General features: G+C 44.5%; 1 protein-coding gene across 2 annotated transcripts in view; it reads left to right on the forward strand.

Annotated features, from left to right (window-relative positions):
- Positions 1–12,356, forward strand: part of ZNRF3 (zinc and ring finger 3) — a 212,033-nt gene that overhangs the window by 69,755 nt on the left and 129,922 nt on the right. The gene's annotated exons all lie outside the window — the stretch shown is intronic.

Consider the following 12,356-nt stretch of genomic DNA (forward strand, 5'->3'; position numbering starts at 1 on the left):
GGATGTGAATTGCAGACGTCACCAAAGTGTTGTACTCTAACTGCCCCGTATGGATACTGCTGGTGCAAACTAAAATGTACCTAGTTTTACGTTAAGAGTCTTGTTTGAAAGAGGACTGTATTAACACGAACTAGATACCTTTAGTTTGCGTCAGCAGTATCCACGTATGGCAGTTAGAGCACAACACTTTGGTGCTGTCTGCAATTCATAACCCCCCATTGTCCAGACTGTGGCAGAGTGTAGACGTAGCCTCTGTGTAAAAATATTAGAATTTACAAGATTTGCTCACAACACAACTCACTTTTGTTTTAACTCTCATCCCTCCTTTTTATATTCCCATCCTTTGGTTATCTTCATGTTCTATATTTAAAAGCTGTTTGGGAGAGAGAGAATCTCTTATTTCCTCTACCTGTAAAAACTGTGCAAATATGGTGCTAAAGAGAAATGCTTAATTATAATAATAATAATAATAAGGCGGCTCTGATAGGAATCCAGGCCAGGTTGAGAGTCAAACTGTTGTCTGAATGCTTAATGGCCTGTGTGAAATGAAATTGGAGGTGTGTATCTCAGCCACAACTCACAGGCCACCCTAGTCTGCCTTACTGGGAGTCTTCAGAGAGGCTGAATACTGAATGGGTTATGGGGACTGCACTCCTTTCTTGGACATAGAACAGAAAGGACTGTCTGCGGCAAGTCACGTTCATGGGGAATACAAGCATTTTGGTGAGTAAAGAGCTTATATTGATATTGACTACATTGTGCAGGTTCTGGGAATAGCAGAACTGTCTCCAGGACTGTAAGTGCCATTCATTTTCTATACAAAAAAGTAATTAAAAAAAACAAAACCTGAGCCATGTTAGTGTTAAGAGGACTCCCACTATGCAAAGCAACTGGGCCTGGCCTGTTCCTACCTCCCTCTCTGAGAGGAGGGGGGTAGATTTGAGGTCAGTCACATTTTATTGCATTATATGATAGTAACTGTAAAAGCACTAAATTACCTTTAGACTGGGAGATTGCTCTGAGCAAGAGGGAATGCTCCCTTGTGACTTCAGACCATACTAGAAAGCTGATGACATGTTAAATGGAATGGTTTTGAGCTGTTTGTTAGCAAAGCACTACATCTACACATGAATTTTTTTAAACACCTCTAATAGACATCTTTCAACTTCTGCAACAAATGAGACCGGGGTCCTACAGACAGCTGTCTCCTTCACTACACAGCTCTGATTCACCAGCACGGTTTGGATAATTAGAGCTATAGCAGTTCTTTGTCACTGAGGTAATGGAGTAACTGGTATCAGTACAAGGCTGTTATTCTCTATATAGACCTGCCACTAGAAACCCTTGGCCAGTGGGTTTCACAGCAGAGGAACTCTGAAGGCTTTTCTACACTACCATGTGGGGTCGATCTAAGATATGCAGCTTCAGCTATGTGAATAGCATAGCTGAAGTCAACGTACTTAGATTTACTTACTGTGGTGTCTTCACTGAGGTAAGTCGACAACTGACGCTCTCCCATAGACTCTGCTTGTACGTCTCGTTCTGGTGGAGTTCCGGAGTTGATGGGAGAGCACTCAGCAGTTGATTTATCACGTCTAGTTGACCCCTGCTGGATCGATCGCTGCCCGCTGATCTGGCGGGTAGTGTAGACAAGCCCTGAGAGTCAGGAATAAGGGTTTCAATTCCAGGTTCTGGAGGGGAATATGCTGTAGTGGTTATACAGACCTTTCTGCCCCTGTCCAGTTCAGTTTCTCCCGGCCTATGCTTTCTGCCTGGCTCTTGCCCCTCTCCCATCTGCATTTGAGTCAGGCCACTTCCTCCTTCCCCTCCATGTTGCCTGGGTGCCAGCAAGAGCATTGAGAGCACAGGAGAAACAATATCCCTGCTCTTAATATAGTATTTCTGCTGCAGTGGCACCCTTGCAGACAGGTGGAGCAACAGCCATTGCGAGGAAAGTCCTACTCATCTCGTGCATCCTTGGGAATGGAGCGTGCCCAGCTGCTGCGTAGAGACGCTACATGCCCAGTCCGGTGTTATATAGGAGCTATGAAGGGAAGGAACCTGCTCAGTATGGACTGAATATTTGGAGAAATTAGACACCAAACAAGTCTCTACTGAGCATGTTTAAACTGAGAATTCTCAAAGGCTTCCAACTTGTCCAAACTTGTCACTCCACTTCCACCCACCCAGAACAGCAAAAGGCACATCCTTCACACCAGGGCACATTTGAAGTTCCTGTTCCAAAGTATGGAGGCACTAGAGCTTCTTAATGAAACATTTGTGAGAATTTTTTTAAGGTGGGCAAAACAATTTATTTCCCCTTAATTTTGTTCTCAGTAGTGGCTGAACCATTTTTTGCTAAAACTTTCTCAACAAATCAGCCTGAAGCAGACACCTGACATGGAAAATTTCAGCCTGCCTGGCTAACTTGGGCAAGGTTACAAACAACTGACAACTGGGTCTTCTAATGGAAGTGTCATGGAACCTTAGGTTTAGGCAGCGCTGCTAGTTTCACCTATAATTTAGCATCCGTGGCACCTGGCAACATCCCTTTCAAATTGAGTACAGGAATTCTCTGATTCTGAATTATTCCTATTCCCAGGTTTTAGTGTCTCTTGCAAAAACCTGTCAAATACAGAGCACTGCTTGTTCTAAGAGTTTCATTATTAAAAGTCTCTCTGTTTTTGGATTGAGTGCATGTTGTCTTACGTAGCATTGCAAATAAGCAGCTACCATTAACTAATCAGTGACCAGAATCTTTAATAAAGGTTTCTTATTATCTCCTACATGTTTAAACATTAACTAAAAAGCATTCACTGGTATCATGTTATTAACATTCACTTGAAAGGTTTTAGAGACTATTGGAACATTGTTTTTCCTTATGTTAAGATGCTGGAATATGACAAGAATGCACCTTGGTATGGTGCCAGGGAAAGACCTCGATGAGAGGAGCTTTATTATTATGGAGGCACCAGCTGCAGCTCCATAGTTAAGATTGAGTTGAATTTTACTTTTTCAAGCTGGGATTCAGTTGCTTTGTTATATTAGAAATACAGCAAATTACCCTCAAGCTTACGCAGTAACTCTTCAAGTACAGAATTGATTTTGAGAATTTACAAGTAAATCTGTTATAGTTCAGGATTTAAAATGTATTTTAAAATGGGTCTCCTCCTCTAAGAAGCTTAGCATCTCGTGTCAGATGTGTTTTTTGGTTTTTTTTTTGTTTTTAAGAGAAAATTAACTTAATAGAATAACACCTGTGCTCAAATTCTGAGAGTTTAAACTATATGGGAAGTGAGTGAAATCTTGTGCGTTGGCCATGTTTGAAAAATTTAGGAATAATGCATTTTTTTTTTTGTTATAAGCCAACAGGGACTGAAGAATGTTTGACTATTGATAACATTGCATAGAAGTGACCTCTTTCAAAATGGCTGCTGATTTCCATTTGGAACAATGGGATTGAAGTCAGACTGTCAGGTGGCCATTTTGAGAAGGGCATCTCTCTTCTCTTGCTCTCAGTGGGTCTGAGTGTTCCTCTCCCTCTCTTTGCAGCCTGGGGAGCCACCATCTTCTCTTGCTTCATTCTCATTGGGTGCAATGGAAGATAGGAAGCTATTCTGACTGAAGGTGCCGGTAGCAATAGCAGCAGCCAGAGCAGGGAACTTTTTCACTTTTAGACATTCCAGTCAAAACGGTACACGTCCAGTTCTGACTTTCTCTGTCTTGTGCTGTTTGGCTGTTTTGCTTCAACTCTCCTCCTCCCTCAGTCTCTTCACCTCAGCTTCACTTCACACCTGCCCCTCCTGAGCTTCTACTCCCTGGCCTGACCCTTCACCCCCCAACCTTGCCAACTTCTTTTAAGTTAGCTGATCCCCTCCTCAGTAAATGCACCCATATCTATATTGTGGTGCTAACATGACGTTTGACACCATCATATTGTTCACTCTGTTTGAGTGTTTTACTCCCTCCCCCACCCTGTTTGTGACTTGTCTATTTAGATTGTAAGCTCTTTGGGGCAGGGGTGTCTACTTTTAACCACAGAGGAAACCGAGCTGTGGGTTTTGAATGATTGACACTTACCAAACCCCAAAGTTGGGGTGACCTCTGGTAAGGCTTTTGGCATGCTTATAGGTTCTTTCATTGTTTTTAGTACATCTTCTGTGTAATGCTTTCACCTCAAAAATAAATGTGCTTCCATATAAAGAGCTGTGTGGTAACTTATAACTGCCGGCCATTACGCTAATTGTAGCCTCCAGAGAGAAACCGAAGTGCTGGCCTGTTTAGACAGTCTGGCTTGCTAGTGCAGCCTGGAAAACACCCAGTTAGGAAGGAGAGAGGTGTGGGTCTCTACCCAAGAGATGTGATGGCTGAGGAGCTGGGAGCCTAGAGGGGGGTGCCCTGGATGGACCATGAGGGAGAAATACAGGTGTGGTTGCCTGAACTGTGACAGCATTCTCTTGAATTTCTTGTTTAATGTTCATGTATGAAATTTTTAGTTGAGAATTTCCTTTTTTAGACACAACTACATCAAGTTGGAGAAAAAGTTGAGTACTTATCACTAAGGTAGGTAATTGTAAGATGTTGTAATTATCCCAAAGCCAACCATTATAAACCAAGAAAATTCAAAGTTAACATGCTTGGATTTTGTTAACCTTAACTGTCAAGTAAGAAATGTGCAGTCAGGGCACCCAAACAACCTTAACTCAGCCCTATAGCAGTACTGTGATGGGGATGGAAATTTTATATATATTTAAAAATTAATTTTAATGATGTGGGATTTTTTCTTTTCTGCACATGGTGTCACTACTGAGGATTTGGGGGAAGAATGAAGAGTTCAGTTTCTGACATGCTGAGACAAGTGGAAATATCTCATGATAGAGGGGCGAGGTCAAGGATGGAGATGGAGGTCCAAGGCGAGTCTGCATAGAGCTGTTAGTTAAAGCCATGAGAATGGATGAGATTGTCTAAAAACACTGTGCAGAAGGAAAAGAAATAAGAGTGAAAGCGTAGATCCCCAGACTTTCTGATTCTAAGAGGCTAGCTAGTGAGAAGGGCACATTTTGGAAACCAAAACACTCCTGAAGTCTCTCAGGGACATGTTATAGGGGATGGGAGTGAGAGATACTTGCCACCTCACCATCTCCATTTAAGATTTCCTCACAAGGGAGTAATCTTCCAGACCGCAAGAGTGGGGTAATGCCTGCTCATCTTCCATGCCATCTACTGTTCAAGTAGAAACACCAAGCTGAACAAAACATGATGTTGAATTCTCAAAGATAATCCTCCCCCAGGGGAAATACCAGCTATGAGTATGCTGTAGACTTAATATAAAATATCATAGTAAAAGGTCTGCACTCAGATCTCCAAAACCAGGTTGTGTGGGCAAGGTGAAGGGGCCTGAGCTGTGTGCATGAAGACAACTCCTGCCTACCCACCTAATGGCATCTTGCAGGTACCTTGCATGTACATCTCCTGGAAATTAACAAATGTCTTTACAAATATTTCTTATCATGTGGAGATTTAAGACATATTTAGATGTATGCGGATCTGTTTTGCCTTAGTCAAGGCATCTGTACTTCATCTTATTCAAAGAATCAGTAAAAATACTTTCAAAAAGAAAAGGAATACTTGTGGCAACCTGCTCACAAAAACTTATGCTCAAATAAATTTGTTAGTCTCTAAGGTGCCACAAGTACTCCTTTTCTTTTTGCGAATACAGACTACCATGGCTGCTACTCTGAAACCTAAAAATACTTTGTGGCTCTAATGGTACCTATTAGCAGACAAATGAAGGGAAAATCAGAACCCTTTTTAATATCTGCTCCTTCTCTGGCTCTGACACACCTTATTGGACCCCATGTTTAAGTACTCAAAGGTTCATCCTGGCTTCTTCTGTATGCTGGTCTATGAAATAGTATTCATCTTCTGGTGCTGGCAAATTATGCATGTCTAGCCACAGTAAGTCATTCAGAGCCTTACAGAGAATATCTTGATCCCAAGACCTTCACCTCATGGAAAATTTTTCTCTTAGATACAACAGGTATAGCTTTTGTAAAATCTTATTGGTGCCGCAATGAGAAACTGTGCTACTTACTCTCCTGGTAGGCCTTAAGATTTTCTTTGAGTCAGACTTGGGGCAATAAATTTAGTACTCAAAAAAAAAAAAAAAGTCTTTTCTTCCTCCTGGGTAGGGTGACCAGATGGCAAGTGTGAAAAATCAGGACGGGGGTGTGGGGGTAAAAGGCACTTAGATAAGAAAGAACCCCGAATATCAGGACTGTTCCTATAAAATCATGACATCTGGTCACCCTACTCCTGGGCCCTCTACTGCAGGTTTTTCTGTGTGAGAGAATGGGAGAAGTGTATGGTACAGCTGGCTCATAGTTTTCTATTCAGACCAAATAGTTGTAAGGACTGTTAGTGTTTGTACTCCAAGGTACCATCATACTCTTCAGTGTGAACTGAAACTTTATGCTTCCCTGGATTTTTCCTAAAATCAGACCAGAGGAGAAAAAATAGGGGCATCTCCTGTGTGTCAGCTAGACCATAACATTTGAAAGTCTTTAGGCCTATGGGAAGGATTTTTGTGCTTTGGGAGGGGAATAAATTGAGGCAAATAACTTCTGTTCTATTCTTGCATGGTAATTTAAGAGCTGCATTTCAGAGTTTTGTGAACTGCTTGGGTGGATTGCTTTGCCATGTGGAAGGGTCATGCCTAAAAGGTACAAAGTGAGGTTTGAGAAGCTACGTAAGGCAGGTGCTTTGGTTTTCTTCCCCCAAAATAAACGTACAGTTCTCCAGTGGTTGGTTTATCTGCTCCAGTGATCAGGACTTGTAGGTTTAGAGTTCTGAGAGTAAATTTCCTCTCTCCAACTCCTGGTTTGTGTTGACAACCCAAAATGTTCATAAATAGAGATTTTTTTTTTTTACATGTAAATTTGAGACTTTTTACTTCAGGGTGCACTTGGGTCACGTTTTTCTCTGCAATCACTGGGGCTAGAAACTTACTGTTTTTTAAATAAAAGCTGAAATTCTCATTCATGTATTCACATCTTTTCAAGAGCGGGAGCTTAAAAATGCAATATTTAGAAGCACACAGTAAAATCATGTGAGCTGGCAACACACTGGTTTTGAAGTTAATGAGAATTGCGAATAAGATCCCATTTATGCTGCCTTTAGTGACACCACATCTTTCAGTACAGGACGTGTCCAATTTAATGTAATCTCAGCACAGTTGCTTATTTATAACTATCTTGATTTGTTACATACAGAATCATGTAAACAAAATATAGAGCTTCTGACTTCTCATCTGTCAATTTTCATAGCAAGCTTACAAATAAATAAGGTTGCAGAGACGTGACTGAAGCTTGAGAAAACCAATAATCAAACAGTTTGAAATGGGTAGTGCGAGCAGATGAGATTGAGTCTGGTTTTAAGGTGTCTGTCTGACCTTTTGTGTTTGCTACAAAAGGTGTAAGCATTATTCCAGGATTTTGTGGATGATTCAGTTTGTTTTGTCTGTATCTTGTCAGATAAAAATCCCATAGCCCTTCCTATTGTGGGACTAATCTCTGCAGCTCTGATTTCTGAGGGGGGGGGGGGGGAGGAGAGTGTTTGACTTTGCTCAGGAATGTTCCTAATGTAAATACCTAATAGTCACTCCTCCACCATCCCTCTTTGCCCACTTAAACTGGGTTGTGAGTTGTAATTTGAAAATCTGCTATTTAAATGAAGAAAAGGGCCATCCTTGGGCCTCTTCTAGTTGTTGTTGGACTGGCTCAGTGGGGCACTTTCTTTCTGATGTATCTAGATAATGGTTTACGTATTCAGTAGCCAAAAGTTGGTTGGGGGAGGGAAATTATATTTTAGACCTTTTCCGTCTTGCCCTCTCCCTGCTGAGAAGCACAAAATCACCAATTTTTACATTCCAGGAGCCAGCTGCTCCCTAGCACTGTGTTCTCCATGTCTAAATTTCCCTCCAACCCCCAGGGAAGCTGTACCTTTGTGGTTCTTTGGCAGCTGCTGTACTTTGATGGGGACATGCCTTCTGCCTTTGCACTCGCTTCCCTTGGCAACCAGCCCTTTGAAGATGACCTCTTGCTGTTTGCCTGTTGTCTCTTTCGTGTTGGATTATAGATGAGGGGTGGGGGTGGGGTGGAGTGTTGATTTTTAGCTCATTTCCTTTGAGATTCCCAGCTCCCCTCCTCCCTGGCTTTCACCTCTCTGTATGTAGCTGAAACATTATCATGCAGAAATGGGCATATGAAAAATGTTTTTCTTGGTGGGAGCGCTCAGAGTTTCTGCTTCTACTTGACGTTTGCTCCAAAGGCCTGAGAGCCAGTTTGGTTTGCAGTGAAGGTGTTGCCGTTCGCCCTGTAGCAATCCACTTAATTTATTCCTCTTTCATAATACGTTTAGTGCCACAAGTACTCCTTTTCTTTTTGCGAATACAGACTAACACGGCTGTTACTCTGAAACCTGTCATAATACATTTGTAACCCCCCCTTTCCTTCCAGGGTTACTCAGAAGCAGGCAACACTCACCTGTGTGCCTGGGTGTCAGATGTTGTTGACATTAAAGAAGATCCTGAGTATCCCAGTGGTGCTGTTGGATAGGTGGGGATCCTCTGTTCACCCCTCTGCTGCAGTTCCTTTACTCCTAAAGGAATTTAAGATTGGCAGTGCCTCCACCTGGCTGACCCCTGTACACACTCAATGGTGTGCCTTGGGAACCTCCAGGAATAAAGCTATTCTCATAATTAATAATATATAATCTGTGGCATGGGGGAACACAAAAATACCAATTATAAATAATATACACCCGATATACTTAAATTTGAGGTAACAAACCTTTACTTAACAACTAAAAAAATCAGGGTATAACAGTTTTAAGATATGTCACTATTAATTTAAATCTACAGGGGGCAGTTGAATAAAATCAGTTAACAAATATAGTATACAGTAATAAATGAAATGTGTATGCTACCATTTACCCCACCCCGCAGTGAACACTCCTCTGGATCTGGGAGTCCTAGACGCTTGCATGGGTGCGCTTGGAGATCTGCAGTTGGAGACAGCACGCTGTTGGTTCTGTTTATCAGTCCAGCCAAGGCAACAACCCCACTGATGATTGGAGCTGGCCCCACCAAATGTCAGCAGCTCTGGGTCCTGGTTTGGTGGGAAGATCACTCTGCCTCTCCTCAGACTCAGTCTCTCTGCTGTGCCCCTTCCGTTGCAAGCACTGTCCCAAACTAGAGTGGGGGTTACTCACAGTTCCTTCCTGCGGGACCACCTCAGTCAGTTCTAGGCACAGCAATAGTCTCTGCCCTGGCCCCAGTCAAACCACCAACAGCCTCTGAGGCTCCCTGCTCGATCAAAGCCCCTGCAGACTCCCAGCAACTGCTTCTGGCTTCCTAGCAGCAGCTCCTGGTATGGACAGAGCTCCACAGCAGCAATCTCACTCCTTTTCCGAAAATGGAGTCCACCGCTGGCTCCACTGGCATCCCCCTCTTTCCCCAAGGCATCATGGGAGTTGTAGTCTCTAAGGCTAGATTGCAGCACACAGGCTTTTCCCTTGGACCACTCCCCCAAAAAGTTCAGAGGCTTCTCTCGTAAAGGGTGCCCACACATTGTTCTTAGCTGTCATGGGGCAACCACTGTAGCGCCATCCCCTCCCCCCCCATACTCTTCTCTCTCCCCTGCCCCTACCCTGGCCTCTCTGGGGCAACACAACTGCTCTAGACGATTAGCAAAGGCACTGATGTGAAGAGCCAGGGGAGGAGACGGAGCCCTGCATCTAGACTTTATTTTCATAGATATCAAGGCCTGAAGATACCATTGTGATCACCTAGTCTTAGGGTGACCATCTGTCCCATTTTTAAGCCCTCTTGCAAGTGTCCCGCCTTTTTTTAAAAAACGAGCAAATTGTCCCATATTTTCTGCTCCCCCTGCTGGTTAGTCAGCAGACCGTGGAGCCCTAGCCACCTCCTGTTTGCGGTTGGCTGGCGGTTGAGTGTGGGCATGCGGTGAGCATGTGGTGTCTTCAGGCCGGGTGCAGAGGTGGGAAGACACGACGCCAGGTAGGAGGAGAGGTGTCCCTGTGTGATAGAGAGGTAAGGGTGTGTGTGTGTGATAGAGGGGTAAGGGTGTGTGTGTGTGGGGGGGGGTGGGGTTGGGGTGTGTATCACCCCTCCCTGTGTGAAACCTAAAGAAGGGTTTCTAACAGGTGTCTGCCAGCCCTTTCAAGCTGTGAGTCTGAAGCCTCACCCCTGGAGCCCATTCCCCCTTGTGGGGCTGAAGCCCTGAGCAGTAATGCCCCCCAGGAGAGGAGAGACCACCACAGCTGCCTGCTCCATGGCACCAGCCAGAGAAGCAGCTGCCCTGCACGCACAGCCCGGATACGGCTTCCTGCCCCTTCCCAGGCGCCACCCCCTGCTGAAGCCCCGCCCCCCGGCTGAAGCCCTAATTCCCAGCACATCCTGTGGGACAGAAGCCGGGAGCCCTGCCTCCTTCACCCTCCCCCCACCCTGGCTGAAACCCTTTCCCCGGTTCTACCCCCCCCATGCTGAAACCCTGGCACTCCCCTCCCCAGGCTGAAGCCTCCATCCCTGGCACCCGCCGTGGGGCTGAAGGCAGGAGCCACAGGGCTGAAACACTGATCCCTGGCATGTGTCCCCCCCCCCAAGCCATGAGTGGTGGGACTGAAGCCGAGAGCCAGGGCTGAATCCTGGATCCCCAGTGTTCCCCCTGTGGGAGAAGCCTCCTGAGCCCCTGGGCAGAGTTGGGTGGGTACCGGGGGTGTTGTCCCCCCAAACTGCAGTGCAAGTGCAGGGCAGTCCAGGGGGCAGCTCCACTCCCCCCGCCCCATAGCTTCTTCTTTTCCCTATGCCATGTCAGAGGCAGGAAGCCATATCCGGGCTGTGCGTGTAGGGCAGCTGCTTCTCTGGCTGGTGCCATGGAGCAGGCAGCTGTGATGGTCTCTCCTCTCCTGATGGTGCAGGGTCTTGAAGCCGCTCCTCAGCTCCCAGCCTGCTTTGCTTACGCAGCTGGTAAGAGCTGCAGGGTGGGGGACCCGGCTCCATGGCTGGCAGAGCCCTGTGGGAACAGGAAATGCAGGGGAGCCCTCCTGGCACACAGCCCCTGGGTACCCCTCTCCCTGCACCCTGAGCTGTTTTCAAACTTTTTCAGCTGACCCCTCCACCTTTGAGTTGTAATTTTTGGTTGTGTCTCCCCCCCGCAAACAAGACAGGCTGGGTGGCCTGCTGAGGTGAATCAGGGGGTGGAGGTGGCTTAAGCCCTGCAAGCCCCTGCCCCCCAAATAAGTCAGAGCAGTAACCACTTAACTGTAAGTCTATACTTATAACTTTTACCTATTATTAATGTTATAATAATGCAGTATTTCTTTTTAATGGGTGCTCAGTCAACTTAATGTTATTTTAAACATTTGTACTGCATAATTCTGATTAATTGCCATTGAACTCGCTTGAATACGAACAATTTTACCAGGTGTCCCGTATTTGGCATAGGGAAACATGGTCACCCTACCTAGTCTGACCTGTATAACACAGGCCATAGAACTTGACCAAAATAACTCTGAGAGCAGATCTTATAGGCAAAACATCCAATCTTGATTTAAAGTTTCAGTGATGGAGACTCCACCAAAAACCTTGGTAAATTGTTCAAATGATTAGTTACTCTCACTGTCAAAAATTTATGCCTTATTTCCATTCTATTTGTATAGCTTCAACTTCCAGCCATTGGATCATGTTATACCTCTCTCTGCTAGATTGAAGAGTTCATTATTAAATATTTGTTCCCTGTGTAGGTACTTAGAGACTGTAAACAAGTCACCCCTTAGCCTTCTCTTTGTTAAGCTAAATAGATAGACTCAAAGAGGGTATATTTTCTAATTTTCATTGGTCTTGTAGCTCTTCTCTGAACCCTCTCCAATTTATGAACATCCGTCTTGAATTGTGGGCACCAGAAATGGGCACACAATTCCAGCAATGGTTGCACCTGTGCCAAATACAGAGGTAAGAGAACCAGTCTGTTCCTACTTCAGATTCCCTTATTTATGCATACCAGGATTGCATTAGCTCGTTTGGCCATAGCATCATATTGGGAGCTTTTGTTAGCTGGTTATCCCTAACAGCCCTTAAGTCTTTTTCAAAGTCATTATTTCCCAGGTAGTCCCCCATCATGTAACTATTCTTTATTCCTAGATGTGTTTAACATGTAGTTGTTTTAAAAATGCATATTGTTTGTTTGTATCCAGTTTACCATGCAATCGAGATTGCCCTTAATCAGTGACCCTTAATCAGTGCATTATTTACCACTCCCTCAATTTTTGTATCATCT

The sequence above is a fragment of the Eretmochelys imbricata genome, chromosome 15 (assembly GCF_965152235.1).
Source record: "Eretmochelys imbricata isolate rEreImb1 chromosome 15, rEreImb1.hap1, whole genome shotgun sequence".
Classification (NCBI taxonomy): Eukaryota; Metazoa; Chordata; order Testudines; family Cheloniidae; genus Eretmochelys; species Eretmochelys imbricata.